Source organism: Thermobia domestica, chromosome 12 (genome assembly GCF_964235325.1).
Source record: "Thermobia domestica chromosome 12, izTheDome1.hap1.1, whole genome shotgun sequence".
In the NCBI taxonomy this organism is placed as follows: domain Eukaryota; kingdom Metazoa; phylum Arthropoda; class Insecta; order Zygentoma; family Lepismatidae; genus Thermobia; species Thermobia domestica.
The window spans coordinates 203,881,030-203,900,749 of NC_137465.1; the positions used below are offsets into that span (position 1 = coordinate 203,881,030).

General features: G+C 35.1%; 1 protein-coding gene across 2 annotated transcripts in view; it reads right to left on the minus strand.

Annotated features, from left to right (window-relative positions):
- The window catches only part of CtBP (C-terminal binding protein), a 157,235-nt gene that overhangs the window by 66,481 nt on the left and 71,034 nt on the right, over positions 1 to 19,720 (minus strand). The window lies entirely within an intron of this gene.

Below are 19,720 nucleotides of genomic sequence, written 5' to 3' on the forward strand. Positions count from 1 at the left end.
TCCATTTTCACCAGTAGTTTGTGTATTCTCTCTCCGAGTGTCTATTTAAAAATAAACACTGGAAAGAACATAGAAACAATGTGTATTAGTATTTTGCGAATACGAGACTTGTTTTCATGTCAAAGCTCATGTGTTGCAATCACTGTCCTCGCATGCTTGAATGTCTACCAACTTAGATTTGTTACACAATAACAGTCTGTCAGAAGAATGTACATGGAACTTTTAACAACTAAAACAGATCACATAGTTAAAGAATGACACTGAAAAGTAAACACACTACAGTTCTCACTGATAACTGCTGATTTAAAAAAATTAAAAAAAAAAAGTACGAAGAATCCTTATAATGGCCTACAACAAGTAAATATATAAAATGTGCCACTTTCCATTCGTTCACAGACTTCGGGAATAATAAGCTACTTGATCCACTCTAACTTAACTTCCGCAACCAATCACTTCAAATCAATATATATATATATATATATATACTTAACCTTTTAACTACCACAGCAATTGGGTTTCAATTTTATTTCAAAATTCCTAAGCAAAAGCAGAGTTTGCGAACAAGTTATGGGATGACAATTTCATATTAAAATTGTAGTATTCCCCCCCCCCCTTTGTACCACCTCTGGGGATGCCATTGGCTTTTTTTTTTTTTCGTTTTACTCAAAACGGTATTCTCACAAATTATTAATAGGCCTTTAGTCTTCCTTAATAATAATAATCTATCAGAAATTACGAAGGGATTCCTCTATTGTAGATCAATTTTATAAATTTCATTCTCTCATTTGGGACAACAAACGTCTGTCTGCCAAAACCATTTCAAGGGTTATATTGCTCGACCCTCTGCACTAAATCTTACTTAAAAAAATAAATATCAATTGTTTCTAGGGTAAAAGAGTGGCCTCACACTTGTAGGGCATTAAACAAAGCGTCTTACAGTCAAGAATTCTTATTTTATATATATATATATACTAGCTGAACCTGCGCTATTTACACAGCACACAGCTCTAATATGAGCATGAATCTCCTTTCCACTTCTCACTATATCTGTGTAAGTCCCTTTACGAAGACAAGTAAAGAACAGGAAGACTCTCAAAGGGAGTGAACTGCTGTAGACAAACACATAAATGTAGTATTTTAATATATAGAATGATGGAAGTTCCACAAGCCTTCGAAGTTGCCAGCTTCCAATAGGTTTTGTCATTCAACTTAAAGCAAAGCGCCTGAAATGTCCATCAACCCGCTATACGTAGCTCCTCTACTGGTTGCCTTCCACAAGGGTACTAACCTTAAGGTCCTAGTGCCAATATTAAACAAATAGGGTAAAACGACGCCTAAAATGTGGAAAAGAAAAATAATTCCTTTAAAAAAAAATATATTGAGAAGTGGCAAATCTACACAAAATTCGGAATCGACCAGCACGTTTCTAGCATTTCTACGTTTCAAGAAAGGATTGGCCATAAACATAGAAACTTTTCTAGCATTTTAATATATAAGAAGTAACTCTGAATGACTGACTGATCAACGCCCTGGCCAAACCGCGTAAGCTAAAAACTTGACATTTGGAAAGGAGATAGAATTTGTGGTGTAAGGTCCCAATGAAGAAGAATCGGAAATTCTACGGGGAAAGTGGAAAAGAGGGGTGGCAATTATCTTAAAATGTCCGTATCTCGGAATCTCTGAATGGACATTTAATTTGATATATGGACTATTCATTTAAAATAATCAGACATACCTTTAAGCGTTTTTTGATATTTGACCTCGAACGAAGAAAAAGGACATAGAAGGAAAAGTGGAGAATCACAATTATTGTAATAAGATGTCCACATCTCGGAATCTCTTAAGGTTAGAGACATGAAATTCTGTTTTTAGACTTCTCGCTTAATATGTTTCACCGTGTTTTGTTATTTGATCTAAAATGGAAGAAAATAGACGGGATTACAATTGTTATAATTGGATTGCCATTATCTCGAAATTGGTTATGCTTAAGACATATGAAAGTTGTATTTAGACTTCACATTTAAAATAACTAAACACGTACTTCAGCGTTTTCCTTTAAATTTTCTCTACAAGGAAAAAGAAAGTCGTGATTATTAAAATAAGATGGTCATACCTCGAAATCCCGATAAGATTAGATATTTAAATTAATTGAAGATGTGTTTCACGTTTCTAAAAGTTTCCCTTAGAAGGAAAGAAAAAAAGAGTAAGAGTTGCAATTGTTAAAATAAGATAGTAATAGTCGAAATCCCTTAAGAATAGAGACATGTTTAATTAAAGAAGTGTTTCAGCGTTTCTTGAGGTTTCCTTTAGAGGAAAAAAAAAATGCGGAGATAAGAGAGTTGGAATTGCAACTGTTAAAATAAGATGGCCATAATCTCAAAATCTCTTAAGATTAGAAGTATGTTAGGGACATAAGTACAAGGCGGTACGTCGAGCAAATGCGGAGGTCTGGGCGCTAAGTCCCCAGCTAGCTGAAGGCTAATACGTGTATATATATATATATATATATATATATATATATAGAGAGAGAGAGAGAGAGAGAGAGTGGCGGATCCAGGATATGATCAAAGGAGGAGTTAAACCGTAGTTTGCAGCCTTATCCAGTGTAGAGGAGGATTAAAGCCCATTTTATCCAGTGTATACCTAAGTGTCAAGGGAGAGGCTACACCCTCTTGGATCTGCGCCTGTATGTATATTACAGCAGAGAGGCATTACCTTTGGGATGACCTTGTATGCAGCGTGAAAAATAAATATGGAAAACTGGAACAAACGCTCAAATTGGGGATGCTGAGTAATGATAACTTTAATCATCTGCACACTCAATAACATTCACCCGATTTTTTTTTTTTTATTTGTACCTGGTATCTTAATCACCCTTACGGATTAAACACTAAGTAAATCAGCAGAGCCGTAGCTAGAGATTTCGGCGCCCGGGGCAAAGTAAAATTCAATGTCCCCTATATCTATCTCACCACTTTTCTTCCGGTTTTTTTTTTCAATACATATAACAGAAGCAGCTTGGACATACCACTGCAATAGGCAAAAAAACGATCATTATGCGTTCTTTTACAAATAACAGCTGTTTTCAAGAGGCTTATTTTGGACTTCTTGTTAAATTTGACAAAACTACCTCTGCTTGGTATACAGATCCACTTTGAGAACAGTTATGGAAATTTACAGTATAACTATTTACAACATTTTATACTATCGATAAGAAAGAAATTTCAATACATTAGAAACTATGAGCTTTTAATATGTTCGAAATGGGTGACGACATTAATTTCCAGTTAATAATTGTAAATTTTCGAAAATTTATTCTGTATGTGTCTACACAAATAGCACTTTAATTTCGTTTTTTTTTTTTTTTTTTAACGGTAAAAGTATTTTATGAAATGTAACGGAAATTCAGAAGAAGCCTTCTTTACAAATTTCTCAATATTGATCGATAGAGCTGAAGAATATGTTTAATGTTTGCATTTAGAATCCGATGTTGGGCTATGGCCTGAAGGTACCTTTTCACTTGGTGTAGTCAAAATAAATCCTCTCTCCATCGCCTCAGTACGCTTAGTCCACACACATACACACACACACACAAAAAAAAAAACTTCCAGCCACATACATTAACCGATTCGACTACACAGACGCACGCTGTTTTTTTTTTTTTTTTTTTTTAAAGAATCTTTAAAACATTAGACAAATTAGGGTAACTTCGTGTGACTGCGATATTTATGCATCAAGCACAGAATACTCAAATTATTCATTCGTTCCGCAGTTATGAACAACGAGGCATGCATGTAGTGAGGCTGTAGACTGCACAACAAAAACACAAACGTCTTAAGAAGAAAGTTCACACATTTTGTCTGTGCTATTGCTATTATTATTTAGACAGATTAAATCTTTTCTTCAAAACATGCATGTTATTCCATACGGTTTGGGAGTGTGTCGAAGCCAATTACTAATAAAAGGAGTGAAAACAACAATCGTAAGAGAAATAATATTTTTAATGAAAATTATGTTAATATAATTTTACTGTCAGTTAGTCAGAATCATTATTTTACATAATCAAGTATAAAAAGCAAATGTGAATATTGGACAGTCGTGTTGTAACACAGTAGTTTCTGAGACGTGTATTCCAAGGTTCGATTCCCAGAAGCTTAGTTCCTTCAGAACCTGGGTTGTTGGCATTTTTCCCAGTCCAAAGAATCTCCGTTTTTTTTAGGTGGGAGATAAAACCCACATAAAAAATACCTCAAAAATATACTTTAAAATTTGGACTGAAATAATAACCTTAATGTGTTTATAATTATTTTCAAACGTGTTTCTTAGTACATGCCTTGTTTCAGAATTGGCTTAAAATATACATTTATCGAGAGTTCGTCACCCGAACAGAATACCAGTGGGGAAAAAAGTTTGGAAATCATGCATAACGAATTTTGTTTGCGATCGATCAAATTTATTGTAAGTGTTCAATTATAAAACTACTATATGAACGTGAAAAGGATCTTCTTTGTGATCGCATCATAAGGAAACGGCAAAACCGTTTGAAATGGTTTTTTGGATGTACTTACAACGTACCTGGAACTGGTTTTTTATCATGCCAATTTAATTAAAACGCGTATTCTAAGGGAAGGGGGTGCCTGAAGGTCAAAATGCGAGAAATTTGACTAAAAAACGACGAGGAATTCTACTTTTTTTTTTTTTTTTTTTTAAGAAATCAATATAGTTGAAATTGTTACACCTAAAGGAATTTTATTTTAAAAGTCTTGAAATAACAATTACAAGGTGTTTTGAACTTCGTACAGATCATTTTACCTTCTGATCTAACTTCTTGAGTGAATTGTTTGAATCGATCTGAATATACCTTCCCAATTAGTTAAAATAAAAATACTTAAAAAGTTAAATGTATGCTTTTGGGTCATACATTAATTCGGACTTTATTAATAATAAAAATACAGGAGGGAAATCAAATCAGGGCCTAAATAAAAGTACTATATCAAGATTGTTTCGCTGAGGTGAAGAATTATACCTGTAAGAGCGTCGGTGACCAGGTTGGACACAGGATTTGGATCTGACTTCCACAGTGAAAATCAAGGGAGCTTGGTGGCACACACAGCTTATTAGGAATGAAATCGCTTCTAAAAATTCCATCACACAAAATAATTTCCTCGATCAAATTTCTCTCAAAGTTATCGATAAATATTCTTTTATTTAAAAATAAATGCTTAGGTCAGGACTTCCCATACTACTACTTCCGTTCACGGCATCTTTAGTATATCACGATATTTCGGTGATATCCCTAGTCAGAAAATAGGAGTAACATACATACATCACACCTTTTAAATTAGCGAACAAACTGTGCATAAAAGGTGAACTACACATTTTAAGACGACAAACGTGAAGTCATTATATACTTCCGTAATTAGTAGGATGAGCACGTTGCGATCTTCTCAAATCATGGAATCAAATTAGATACAGCCAAACTAATTCGCTGATCTACGTTGATCATCTTTGATCGGTACATTTTTTTATCACTAAAAATATGGTCGAATTTGGAAACAACGTAGGCTAAGTGGAACTTTCAAATATTTCGCGGTACCCTGTGAATCAGACAAGGCATACCAAAACGCTCTGGCATATAGTTTGGTAAATTCTGGCTTAGAGGCTTAGATACTAATTCGTTTATCATCTACAAAAGAATTACAGCTTGGTGGGAAGATATTACTTCCTATTATTGACAGCCAGGCAGAACAGCCTTAATTGTTTGATAGTGAAATCCTGTTCCTTATAGCTCGAATGGGAGACCAGAGACCTTGAAGATTCATATGAAATAGAAACGTGGCGCTAATTTTGATTGGCTGTTGCACCAAAGAATCTGCAACGTTACGATGTTTGTAGCGTAAAAACTGAAGTGAAGAGCGTACTTGTTTGAACTGATCCTTCTCGGTTCCTCGGATGGACTGGGCAAGCGTCACTAATGAAAGCCCACTACCATCCGAGGAAAAAGACGTGGAATCGATAAGAGCTGTTTACACATTCAACCACGTTAAGATGTTGCAACTTCAGCTTACAGCGCGAGAGGTCGCGACGGGGAAGAACTACTCGAAAACGTGCAACTAACGAGCTCACTTTCTCACGGCTTGGGAACAAATTCACATAGGACCTTGCCACGCATTCGGTGTCAGTTTCTACCTGCAAGGTTATCACATTATGACATTCACATACACAGGGAAAATATTAAGTACAAACCGTGGCATTCTTCTAACTCCGCCTCTTTAATGAAAATTCCTTTCAGAAACTTACACGACTTTTTCTCACACTAAAAATAATGGTTAAAAATTCTTCAGTATTGACTGCAGAATGCTGAAAAGTCTCAAGTGCTAACGCAGTTTCCGATGCAAAATAGTTGACACACGGTCCAGCGTCTGATTATCCTCGCTCACTAATTAGCCAACAAATATTTTCACTTTCAACTTATGCCCTGAGTATTACGACCTTCAGGGACCATATCCAATAAATAAGATAACAATTTTAAGTTGTTACAGTAAATGTCAATTGTTTTCGTGCTCTTATCTTTAACGCATAATTGCATTTAATTTCAATTAACAAATGATTGGAGTGAAATGTATACGTAGTAGATAAAAGTTACTAAACTAAATAAATAAACTTATTAGTTGTTTCGTGTGAAACATTGAACTGCACAGACGAAAAAGTTTCGGCCAACTCCCTTCACCAAATACTACAGTAATTTGTTTATGGTTGTGTGAGAAAATCTTCAAATATAAGCGAATTATCCTATTCATAGTATATTTACCGACAAAAGATATGATATTTCATATACGGACTACACATGACATACTATTTAATTCTGTCGATGACTACAAGTAGATACTTGATGTTCAATGTAGTCGAATAAAATTTTAGGTTCAACATACTATAGCGCGTGCGCACACACACACACACACTAAACACAGGGCTGTTTCTAAACCATTTTGGAACTCCTGTTCGTATTAAAATTGATAGTTTTTTTCTTCTTTTTACTGAGACCGCCATTACATATTGAAACTTGGTAAAGAAATACGTTTTCGAATCAATTTAGTTAAATTATATAGTGTACAGTTATTACCTGAAATCAACTGTCTCAATGAAAAATTCTTGTTTATGTGCCTTAGAAGGCCAAGATCGTTTTACCCACGCAAAACAAAATGTAAATGTGAGCTTTCTTTTCGAAGTTCTTTAGTTCATTAACTTCTGGTAGTAGTTTGGCGTTGGTATCAAAATTTCCCTTTTTCTTTATTACAAGGGGAACGCTACTTCAAAGCAAGTTTAGAATAATGTCTAGATGAACATTTTCCTTCCAAGTTCGATTTTGGTTGGAGGCATACTTTTCAGTATTGACTCTGTGCTGTGCAAGTCTTCATCCTAGAGTAGAAAGAAAAGACAGAAGATCATGATTTAAATTTTATTTTTGAACATGATCCTCCCGGGCCTCAATACAATTGGACAGTCTATACTCCAATATATGCATACTTTTTGAAAATACTTTCTTCGAAGCTGTTCAAATAGGCCTACTTCTTACCCACATGACACACACTAATCTTTTGCCCCGCAAGTGATTTTTCAAATTCAAGAATATGTTAAAAATCACTGGGGGCCAAGTTAGGTGAATGGGGAGGGTAATGGATAAATCTGAACACTATGAATTGCGGGCATTTTGACTTGTCCTGATAGAAGATGCAGAGCTGAACTGCAAACATCCTCAGAATAGTTTCATAAGTTGAACTGCCGACATTCTCAAAATATTTTCATCCACTGAACTGTAGACAACTTCAGAATAGTTCCATCCACTGAACTGTAAACATTCTCAGAATATTTTCATCCAGTGAACTGTAGACATTTTGAGAATAGTTTCATCCACTGAACTGTAAACATTCTCAGAATATTTTTCATCCAGTGAACTGTAGACATCTTCAGAATGGTTTCATCCACTTAACTGCACACATTCTCATTATAGATTCATCTATCGAAGAATAGATATTCTGAGTAGATTGTTTTTATCAACAAAACATATACTACAAATCGCTAAATGCGAATAGAAGGAAATGATGGAAGTGAACACTACTCTTTACAGAACGGTATTCTCAGCATTTTCTTCTCATCTCATTCCACTTTCCATTTACGTTAAAAGTACTTTTCTGTCGCTGTCAGTCCTACAAGTATTTTCTTTCAACTCCTGAGTATTTTTTTTCAATTCCTACAAGTATTTTTAAAATAAATGAATGGTGAACACATGATGTTAATAAAAACACAAGGGCTGGATAAGAAGAAAAGGCAATATTATGCACGGAAATCCTGTTACATTCCTTTAAAATTGTCCCCTCCCCAACCATTTTTACCACCTTCTACCACTCGTGTGAAACGCGTCGTACACCGTCAGCGTGTCAATCTTTGTCGATGTCCTGCAGGGGTCGCCATATGGGACCGATCATAGCTTTTTTTGTGCCGTAGTGCATCCTACAAAGTGGTTCTTTCATTTTGGCGAAAGGTCGTCACCAAGTCCCTGAAAACATTGTTATGCACTGCATCCTGAGCCACTTCAATCTTGATTCACACACGTTGTTTCTTTTTCCGTAACATACTCTTATGGCGCTTACACTTTTCTACTCTACTCTACGACACTGCTGTTTTTGACTGAATAACACATAGTCGTTATCACTTGCTATACTACATCGCCTCGCCTCACATTCATTTATCAGCTACGGAATTCTTGTAGTGCTGAGATACAGCTTTCTGATGTGAGAATAGCGTTGCCACTACTTTTTATTCAACATATATATATATATATATATATATATATATATATATATATATATATACTGCAAATAGATATTTCATTTTATTACCTTGTTTTACTACATATTTTATTTTTACTTGTTTTGTTGGTTTAAGATCTCTCAAACCTTTCAGGTAATAAAAATCTTCATATTAAGAAACATTAGGTTGTTTCCTTGCATACTGTGTTGATTCTCTGCGTATCATACATAAGAGTTGAAATACATGATATAACATTTCGAATATGTTTCACACCTCGATTTATCATTTTTGTTTTCCACTAGAAATGTCTTTTCTTTGGGTTGCTGTATATACAATTGTTTTCGTTATCTACTTGAACGAATTGTTGTTCAATCTGACTATAGTGTTATCTATAAATGAAATGATTTACGTGATAAAGCTTAATTCATAGGTTTTTCCAGTTTAATGTTATCAATACCAAAGATTATGCAAAAAGTAAATTACTCAAGCAGATACGTTAAATAAACCATTAATCATTGCAAAAGTTCTTTAATAGGTTTCTTAATTGACCACAAAAAATAAAACACTTCAGCAACAAGTATTATAAATAGAATGCTGCACTTTAGGTATCAGTTACAATATACAGAGAGGTGATAACAATTTTAAAAAATTCCAACTTCCCTCGCAGCAAATGGCAAACCAATTGTCATTATTGTAGTTAAGTTACTGGTATCAACGGTTACGATTTTACTGCTTTCCTGTTAGTATTATGTACACAAAAATTTCGAAAAAACAATAATTTGGAGGTGGTTATGTCTCGCATATACTTGTTAAAAAATTGCATTACAATAACGTTTTTTTTTTCTTTTAAAAAAAAAAAAAACTTTTCATATGAACCTTTAATCCCTTTTCCTGGTCTATTGACCAGAGCGCGCGTCTTTGGTGTACGGGTTCCCGAATTCGATTCCAGATGGAAGAACCTTAACTTTGAATGAATTACGGTACATCGGATTCTACATTAAACTGCAGGTCCACGTTTTATATAGCCTCTGATGAAAAAAAAAAAAAAAACTTTTTACATAGGAAAAGGAAAATACACTACCTTCTGATTCCCATTCCAGCATATGTGATTGGGAAACCGAATTAGTTTAATGCATGTGTGATCTCTTTCTCCTCTTTCCTTTCTTCGTCATTACCCTGTTTTGTTTTTTTTAACTTGCACTTCAATTATTTTTGAAAATAATCACTGTCGGTAATAATAGAAATATTTAAGTGCATATGACGAAGGTAGATTTTTTAAAATGTGTACCATCAATCCACCTTGCCGAATATAAATATATATTTATCGGTGAATATGGAAACTTTTTTTCAATGTTTTTATAAGTTTCTGAAAGTACAGCACTACAAAACTGATATAATTGAACAAAAATATTTCGATCCAGAGCTAGAAGAACTTCAATCTTCCTATTCCTAAGCAACTGCTCTACGAAATCGAGAGTCAGATTTTGACACTTTATTCCTTCGATCCCTATAAACCAGTAATCTGCTGGCAATCTGTGCCAGAAATGCGAAACTTCAATGTTGGTCGACATGGTAATTTCCGTCTCGGAATACCATATTGGCTTGAGTGAAGGAGATTGGTAGTGTGTTGGTTTGAAACATGGAGCTCCAAAAACAATGCGAACTCCTGAAAACGTGAAGAGACCAACATTAAAGTTTCGTCTAGAAAAACGTTGCACTTCTGGCACGGACTTAGTTTCGTAATAACTACGAAATGAAGTTACACGATGTTCTGTATGCTCCATTGTGATTGACCATATAACGTGACCTTCTTCCTCTTTCGCTTCTCACCCCACTAACCAATATAAGTTATTACGCCTGCGCAATATTCAAGTTTGAAATATATCGAGACGAGGACCTATAGCCTCAGTGCTGACATCCCCAATACCCCCCAATCAATCAAGTTTGAAATAGTAGTGGGCACAAAAACCGGTTTTTCAGTTTCCGTCTTTTTTTTTAAAGGATAATCGAAACTTTTTTTGAAATTTTTCGAAAAACCTGTTTTCACCGAAACCGGTTATCGGTTTTTCACCGAATCTGGTTTCAGTTTCCTCCAAAACCGGTTGTTTTTTTTTTATCGAAACCAGTTTCAGTTTCACCAAAACTAGTTCTATTTCTGACCAGAATAATATTTCGTTGTTCTCCGGAAACCGATCCCGTTTCCACAGAAATAGTTGTGTGTTCAGTGAAAACCGAATCGTTTTTTTAGAGAAAGCTGAAATGTCGGTTTTCGGGTTCTCTAGAAACCGGTTTCTGGTTTTTACCCAAAAAAAAACTGTTTTTCCCATCCCTAGTTGGGAATGTGTCCATCGGCTCGGCGCCACCTTGTATAACAGAACTCTAGAACATATAGAGACGGTTTTTATACACATTTAGAAAACCATCAGTGCAAATGGTTCAATGTATTTTAGATTTTTTCTTCAGTTAAATGGTTCAATTTATATACGACTCTTTTTAACTACGAAATTAATATCGATGAGTAAAATCTTATGCTTGACCTACATCTGTATTTCCTCCACGTTATCACCTCGTTCATCAGCCTATCAACGCGATAATAGACTGAAAACAGACTTTTTATTTTTATATTTACCGTAGCTGTCTGTCTAGGAACTCGTCTCGTCTCGTCGTCATCCCTTTCTACATATTCAATGTTATCACACAATCATTGCGCAACAAATGAACAACAGTAAAAACACTTCACAACTCATCATGGTCAATGTATAAAGGAGAACAACTATCTTTCAGCTTATTTGTATTTTGACATCGGTCAAATGTACTCATTGCTCAATGCCAGAGTAAATCTACTGTAAAATACATTTAAAGAATATACAGTAAAACCTACCTTCAACGGACCATTTATTAAACGGAAATATTGCATGGTTCCATCAATTTAGGAGCGACAGACGTGCTAAAATCCCTTAATTGAACGGGAAATGTGTTACACGGACAATATGAAATTAATATTTAGTGTAGTTTCCCAGGCTAATGTAGTTGTGGGAAGTTGAGAAGCTAAGCAGTAATGTGTACAGAAAACCCTCCTAACTATTGGAAAAAATAAAAGTTAATGCATATATAGTTTTTTCCCCTGTTCACTGTAAGATAGGTATAGCATCTTATCTCAATACGTTCATTATATGCATACACTCAGAGGTTATCTTCCATGGAAATTCTTACGAATCTCGTTTAATTCCCCTAGAGGTTTTACTGTATATACGTCTATAGGGTAGATTACAAAATACTTTAAAAGCCTGCCTGACCACCCACCATGAAAAAGAAAGCACGCCACAAGTTTCACGTAATCCCATCAACAAATGTAAAAAGTTACAACTAAAATGTTAAGGCACTGCATCATGGAAGGTTAAAAGGAAAACCTGATTTTTTTTTTTTTTTTTTTTTACCAAGTAGAAAAGCCTCACATTAAGCATCCTTTTCAAAAAGTAATATTTCAAACGGTTTCGATGAAATACCATCATCATCTTTGCTGCAGTATGAACAAAGTGCTAAAATCGCACCGACAATGATAAGGGTATACCACCGAAACCATCCACAAGATTGTTTTCTGAAAGAAGTTTAAGATAGTGGCTCTTCCATTTAATATACAGTACATCGAATCGTATCGTTAAACTTTAATTATACCTTTGTGTTAACGTTGTAAACTACTTGACAAAGTCTAATTGGGATAAGAGGAAACATTAAGTACTCAGATCCTTTGTGTATTTCACATTGATAATGATGACATGTTATAAATTTCCACCCAAGCAGACGTTAAAAACAATACAATACTTCTGTATGTGGCTGGGTGTAATCCTTGATCTATTTCCTTCTGAAATTTCTGCTTTGTCTTATATTACAGAGAGATCAAGCATGGCTGTAAATGAATATTTATAAATAAAGAAGCTGCTCTGTTATGTAAAAAGTACAACGTTCGGCTAGCCGCTAGCCCGCCTTCATTTCATTGTATCATACAAGAAATATGAAATGAAATCTTTTCAGTTTGACGTCCCACGTTTATCCCCATTAGGCTGAGAGAGATGAATGATTAAGGCAAGTGAATGATGATGGAAGAACTGTAGAATTGAGAACGTAGGAGGAAAGGGGAGTACCTAGAGAAAACCTAAGGACAGAATGTTATCCACCACAAATGTACTTGGCCGGGATCGGACCAGAATTAAGAGTCCCTGTCACTGCGAAATTAAAATACTGCTAATTTTACAGTAATTATGTGTTATCTTCAAATAGATAAAAGATAATCGAAAAGTGGATCAAGACCTCCCTAGACGATGTTATTTTGCATGAGGTACCGTTATCACGAGTCATCTAGTAGTTTTCCGTTTGCAGTTATTTAGAAACGCGAAAATAAATGCCCATTTTCTAAACGGCTGGAAATCGAAAGCAGATAAATTAGTCATGATAACGGTATCTCACGCAAAATAATATTGTCTAGGGAGGTCTTGTTCCACTTTTCGACTATTTTTTATCTATTTGAAGATATCACATAATTATTGTAAACTTAGCGGTATTTTAATTTCGCAGTGATGAGGCCTCTTAAGTGCTCTACCACTGACTGAGCCACGGCGCTCTCCATAGTAAAGCATGAACAAACTTCCCCAGCTGTAACAAACCGAAAACTAAGGCAAATTTCCATTGAAATATTGATCACTGCATTTGGTTACGAATTATTTTCTCAATACACTGTTTACACTAAGCATAGGCTACTTCGAAAATTTAAGTGCAATGCATTGAACTGAGTATAACCAAACTTCTGGAAAACTTGATATTGAGTTCTCTACAACCCTTTGTCAACTGCAACTCCCGGCTTCATTATATTACTCAATTCTCATCCTTAATCTAGACCAGTGACCGCTAAACCGTTGACAGCAAGCTACTACTAAATAACTGGTGAGGACATTTTCGGTAGATCGCGTTAACGCTCCGTTCGGTTAACCTTGATTCCTCAACTGAGCTGACGCTAACGAAAGGGGCGCTGACAACTGCTTATTTCTCCCGCGCAACTACCAATGTCAGCCTCATCTCACAGTTGGGGTTGTGCACGTTATGTTTTTCGTGTGTATATTAGACATTTGCTAACTTGGACAGTTTATTCCATATTTACTAGAAATGTAAGTTTATAGGCAATAAACAAATGTAAGTTTTTTATTTAAAAAAGTCGGTAATTCTTTTGGTTGGTAGCTCACAGTAGGATTTAAAAACGGTACAGTAGCTCAGAAGCTTCATAAGTTGGGCGACCTCTGTCGATGCTCCACTTCTTTCGTTCTCAGGAAACGCACTGCATAAGAAGATCTTGAAGTTTAGCGTCCCTTTTCGGCACCGAGGCTACAAGAGATTTGGACGTATAATTTAAGGCAGAATCCGAACCAGCGTCATGTGTAAGGCATGGTAACATCACACAACAAAATGGAATGAACAACGAACAGTGATCAAAAATGAAACGAAATCTTTTGAGTTTTACGTCCACGGCTATGCCGGTTAGGCTAAAGGAGACAGTGACGACGAGTAACGAATGAAATGGTGGAATGAAGAAAGTGGAAGGAAACGGGAGAACCGCGAGGAAACCCACGCACATGGTGTTTTTCCACCACAAAGAACACTTGGCGGGGGCTGGGATCGAACCCGCGACCCCAAGCAGCAAAGGTGAACGCTCTACCACTGAGCCATCACGGCCCCCAGCAGTGATCAAGTATCATTTATGGAAAGAACTTAAACCATAGCAGATTTATAACTACATAACGGAGTACTCACCTACTAATGTGTTCTATACACCCGATAAGTAATCCCTGCACATTCCTCATTAAGAAATACCACTACAAGTTTTCCCTGTGATGATACAGATCGCTCTGGGGTCCATCAACATCAGTATACAACATAATGTACGTAATAGAACGATTCAGTGATACAAGACACTGCAGAAAAATAACATGCACGCATTGACTTTAACTGAACATTTAAATCTTCGGAAGGTCTGTGTCGTTCAGTATTGTGAATGTTAGCAATAAAACCATGCCGTGCAAAGGTTGCAACTACCAGCTTGTCTTTTGTTCAACATAATCATGTAGTACATTGATTCAGAGATTTTACGTTGAACGAAACGACGCTTCACCATCTTAAGCCTCCATGCTATAAGTGTGTTCATACTTACCAACACCAAAAACGCTCTGTACACAAACTGCCACCGGTTAACAGTGTTCATTCAGTTTGTTGATCATCTATCCGTGGTTCTACAGTACCAAACTTGTATGAATGCGTGAGGCTTCAAACCAGATTGCGGCAAGGTATGTTACTTCCTCAGGATAACAAAACCACACATCTGACGTAGTGCAAGCCACTGTAAGACAAGCAGGTATCACACTTAGTGTTTACCGTATTCACCTGACTTGGGGATCCAACTGACTTATCTGTTTTGGAAAGTTAAGAAACTCTTCCCTAGCCACAAATTTTCAGTCATTACGGATAATGGCCATCAATGGTTACATGAGTACTACAAAACTCTTCTGTAAAACCATTCAGTCGTAGAAAACAGGCAAAAAAAATGAACTCGTTTTGTTTTACGTTCCACTATTACGTAGGCTAAGCTAAAGGAAACGGCGATGCTGAGAAATGAATGAAATAGTGGAATGAAGGAAGTGGGAGGAAACTGGAGAACCCCGAGAAAACACACGCATACGGTGTTTGTCCACCACAAAGTTCACTTGGCGCAAGCTGGGATGGAACCGAGGACCCCATGCACCAGACGTGAACGCACTACCACTAAGCTACCGCGACCCTAAAACAGGCAAAAGTCATGTCAAAGGAGTTTTATAGAAATGTCATTGTGAAAACACTGCAGACATATTCTTGGCAAGACTGAAGTTAAGAAGTTAAGCATCTGTCAATTTAAAAAGAGCACAGGTACTATGCTGTGTTAAGGCCGTTTTCAAGGTCTAAGTATAAACTATTTTATATTAGTTTAGAAATACATGCAGACACTTTAGAAGTCCCTACTAAATAAATAAAATTCTAATAATTCTTTACTGAATAATACTGGTAATTTATACTAAACAATACATGCAATTCAAAAGAGTTCACAAAACGGAAATAAAGACATTCGAATGTAAGTAAAAAAAAATCCTAACATTTAAGCGATCTACTCTGTAGACTTAATTTTTCAAAATAAGTACTAGCAAATAATCAAAATAACTATAAATAAAATGATTTTCTAAAACTTTTGCAAAACACCTCGAAGTGAATAAAGTTTTATTTGTATTGTAATCAAAAGCAGTAATAGCTACGTGTCAACGCACTTTGACATACTTATGAACTAACGTATTTTCTCAGGTCGATCACATACGCTGCAAATAAATAAATATTCGAAGAGGAAGATCTATTGTGAATCCAATCTTCATCATGCCTAAAGAAAATTGTAATTTGTTGCACAATAATAACGACGCTTTTCATATCTCGCATTTATACATATTTGTTGCGTAAGACTGTTTTCAAGGTCTAAGTGCAAAAAAAAAAATCCTATTCATTTAAAAATGAATGTAAATTAAGTTTTAAAACATACAGAACGTAGAATGTAGGTAATTATCATATTATTTAAGCGCATTCACCACAAGATAAACACTTCAGGTAGACTGTTCTTCAAAATTACACATGCAGTGTACTTATTGCGATTTCGAATCTTAATTACGAAAAAAAGAGAAGAAAATGATCTGAGTGACTTTCTTTTAATTGTATGTAAGAATCACTATTTTTTCGTTTCTTTGTTGGTTTCCTGCCCTTCTATTTCTCCCTGCCCCCCAAGGTTGTATGTAACGCGGACCTTCAACTTAAGATGATCTCCCACCGGAATTCATCATGCAACGGAAATATTATCTATTGTTTAAAGTTGATTAGAATGCTGAAATATATATTATATACTATTCGTGCTTTTAAAAAAATGGATTGTCGTTCTCATTTGTTTAGACAATGCTTTCTTCCAGTGGATACGACTTTCACTCGTCAGAATGTTCGAAGGATCACCCTACCCTTGTTTCCTTCGAACGATATTATATATATATATATATATATATATATATATATATATATATATATTGAACATATACCAGTTTAACTACAAAGGGACGTTAGGCTGCATATTTATGGATAAATATAAGAACTGGCCTTCTATTTTTTATATACGATAAATAGGTATTAACCGATTTTGCAAAGAGTATTTTAAACATGAGGATTGTGTGTTTTAATTTCCAAAATATAATGGAGAATAAGATTTCGCAAAGACAACCTTTTGTTTTTTCAGCAAGCTGTATGTAGATAGCTGGAAAAGTGCTTTCATATGTAAATACAACACATAAGGCGCCTTTGTTTTACATGCTCATACAGATGTAAATAGTTTTTTATAATATATCAATGATTAAAATTTATTCTCAGATTTTGATGTCCATAAGATAAGATTATGAGTGAGGTTTCCGTGTTTTTTTTTTTTTTTCTCATGCACATCAGGTTAATGCCGGGATGGTATACAGTCCCAAGCTGGTTCCTTCCCTTCTTCCTTCACACTTTCCCAGTTAGTGCGATAGCCGAGAACGTCATCCCTTATAACGTTACGGGCTTAAGATCACAGATGCCGGCAATACTCACAAATATGTATAATAAATAAATAAAAATAAATAAAATAAATAAATAAATAATAATTAAGAAAAGAAATAGCAACAAAATAGTAGTTGTTTAGGGTCGAAATCATATAAGAAGAACTAATCTTCGTAAATACGTCAGTGATTATTTTTAGTATACACCAATTTACTTATATTCTTAACAGGGGAATAGTATTAAAATTCCCTTGTAATACAAAATAAAATTACTGAAGGATATGAACAATATATTAACTATTACAATTTATATAATCTTTACTTTACTGAAATGTATCTGTTTCGGACTTTAAGCTACGAAATTAACTTCTATTTTTTCTATCTTCTTTGGATTTTGGAATATTAAGTCTACAAACCAGATTGCTAAAATGTTAGAATTCTTTTGCTAACATTCGAATGTTTTATTTTCGTTTTGTGAAATCTTTTGAATTACTTCTTTTTAAATCAAAAGATTCATCATATTTCAATCAAAAATTTTCTTGTACATATAGTGTAGCCAAACCCAAACTATCACTGGAGAACTACATATGGCACAGCCAAACCCAAATTATCACTTAACTACGTATGACGTGCTTATTCCGTAAAAATACGAAAATTCGATTTAGGGCCCATTCAACAATTTTGTGGTCCCTAATCCAAGATTCAACATATTTCAATCAAAAATTTTCTTGCACGCCTTCCTATCTGGAGAACTACATATAGTGTAGCCAAACCCCTCAGTATGATGTGCTTATTCAAAAAAAAGAAAAAAAAAAGTTTTAGGAGCCGTTCAAAAACTTTGTGGCCCCTGATCCGAAAATAATTTTTGGCCATGTTCGCAATCTTTTGATCCATTTTTTAAAAGATCGTTCCTAAAATTCTTGTTTAAGTATAAATTACCAGTACGACGTAAAAGCATCACATTTGAGAAACTCTTAATCGAAGTAATTATTCGTTCCGAACTTATTCCTAGGAACACCAAGGGGGGACCTCTGAGGCACACCCCCACTGGTTTTTATGTAATCCAAAATACCTTGGTGTTCCTAGAGTTATTAACAAATGAACAACATCACGGGATTTGTACAAATTTTCGCTGCTGTCGACAGCACATTCTACTACAGCAAAGAATTGCCAAGAGTTTCACAAAGACATCGTCCACTTAACTACAAGACATAATGATCGAAAGGGTTTACACAACGTAATGCTATTCCCTTCTGAAATGAAGTTCTTCAATATATTCGTCACTTTTCCTTTTAAAAAGTTTCATTGATACAAGTATCAGAAGGTCGATGCAAATTAAAGATTAAAAGCAGTTTACTTCCTCGTCCCTATTAAGTAGACAAGGGGAAAGGGGAATAAAAGAAAGTTTTGACGCGGAAAGGTATTTTCAGTTCCAGCAACAAAACCTGTGAAACTCTGAGAATAGAAAGAACTCTTATAAGGAAGCACATAGCACTTTTTTACGCTACAGAGTCATCTGAACGTATTCCACCAGGCGCAGCGCAGTAACCGTTAAAAGCAGCAAAGCAGTGACCTGTTAACAGAAAACAGCAAAACTTGGCTAGAAATTCACCAACACTTTATTTATACTGTTACTTTTCATATTTAGTGAATGTAAAAACCTGCACGACAGAACAACTGAAGTATCATTGTATTTAATCTCGAAAAGCCATGAACATAATTAACATACGTGTAAATAGCCGTTTATCTTGAACAACAGTTTCCTTTAATATACTTTTTTTTTTTTTAAAGACCATCTCTATAATCAACCGCGATACGTATATGTACTGCAGGGTACTTTTTAACTCAACGCTGTGCAATGGCTGCTATTACACTTTTTCCTATTAAACAAAACAATAAATCACATAACATTTAATACGGAACATCTCCGCAATAACTGTATTAATCCGAATTCATTAATAGTTATCAATGTTAGTGAAGCCGTGACTTATCAAAGCACGGAAGAATTAAAGTGAATTCTTGAAGACTGATTTTATGCTTTTAATCAAACTACTTGCAAAAAATATTGAGCAACGTAACTGCAATCTACTGAGAAACACACTAAAATTTTTTTTTTAATATTCACTGTAATACGAGGACTATCCTAATGGTACCTCACGTTTTTTGACATGAAAACAGAGCTCCCTCGTGGTTAAGTGGTTAGCGTACGCGTCTTTGGCGTGGGAAATCGAGGTTCGATTATCGGCGAGAGCTCACTTGGTTCAGATTCCACGTTAATCAGTAGG